This window comes from Triticum dicoccoides, chromosome 1A (genome assembly GCF_002162155.2).
Source record: "Triticum dicoccoides isolate Atlit2015 ecotype Zavitan chromosome 1A, WEW_v2.0, whole genome shotgun sequence".
In the NCBI taxonomy this organism is placed as follows: Eukaryota; Viridiplantae; Streptophyta; class Magnoliopsida; order Poales; family Poaceae; genus Triticum; species Triticum dicoccoides.
The window spans coordinates 558,339,430-558,340,861 of NC_041380.1; positions in this window are offsets into that span (position 1 = coordinate 558,339,430).

A 1,432-nucleotide genomic window follows, 5' to 3' on the forward strand; every position below is an offset into this window, starting at 1 on the left:
TCGCCAAAGATGCTCCCACACCTCAGAAATTGTTATGCAGATTGGAGGCAGCACCAAAGTAACTCAATCTATATTTTTAATCGGTCTAGTTTGCTAAGTTTTGTGCATTAAATCATGGCTCTAGACTCCAACCTCATGTTTTACAAATTGTAAAGCTTCAACGCTCATTTAGATATATTAAAACTGAGCACCCTCCCAGCCCTCTCAGGCCATTAGCAATTCTAGCCATTAGATCGTCATTTTTAGTCGTTTTCGGTCATCGGATTCGCTGTTAGTCCCACCTAATTCTCGTACGCAGGCACTAACTCGCGCGTCAGGCTACGCTAGGCTTTACGGGCAGCTGCTCCGGTGGCTTTTTTGGTTGTCTCACGTTTAATTGGGCCTACTGTCCTTTTGGGCCTTTCCTACCATCCTATCCAACACAGCGCACAGGGTGAAACGCTACGGACGAACCCTAAACACGTTCGCGACCTGCTCTGTTCCGACGGCGCCGCCTGATATGGCCTCGGAGAACGAGGCTTCCTCGCCGTCCACCGTTCATCGCCTCTCCGATCCACCCACCGCTCCTCATTGCTCCAGGGGGCCACGCCTCATCACCAAATCACGCGCTGTACACGCTCGGAGGCGCTCGATGCGGCGACGCGGGCGATCTGGGTCAATCCAGCCAAGTTGCGGGTGGGGATCAAGTTGAGGCGAGGCTCGCGAGGGGATCCGGCGTGGGATGTGGCTGAATCGGATGCCGATCGATCTAGTCGGCCGCAGTGCGTGAGGACCTGGCCGTGGTTGCCGCTGGTGAGAGCCCCTTCTAGAGCCCCCACCTCTCATCTTCATCCCCTGTTTTTGGGATATTGACAGAATGTACTGATATTTCCTACATATATCCGTTCCAAAGAAGAGACTAGATAAATTGATTCCTGCACTAAGTTTGCATCCAAAGGTTCATGTCGATACATGGTTGCTCTTTCACTGCAAGAAGATGATGCCTATTTGTTCTCATTTGTCTGACAAAGCTGCAACATACCAGTAGAATAGCAGGTTATGCACATGGGTACTTTGTGGAGCCGACTCTTCAATATTTTGACATAATTTTTCTGAATTATTGACAACAAATTACAAATTGGAAATAAAGGTTTGTTTCCTCAATAGTGTAACACGTTTTGTTGGAAATTGGAATAGAATGACTGCTATATATGATTTTTGAAGTATGTAATGCGCTGCAACAATACAAGGTACATGTTGCCACCACTGATTTGGTTTGTTCTGTGTGCAGATCACCGCACTTTGCTCCGCGAGCCAGCCGTCACGTCAATGGCAGAGGGACCACCCATCGACTTGAGCATCCGACAACGCCCATAACTAACTAAGAGCCAGACCTTCTTGCTGCACCTAACTGTCATGGTTGGTTCTTTATCTCTTTTGTGGCAGCAGGGGA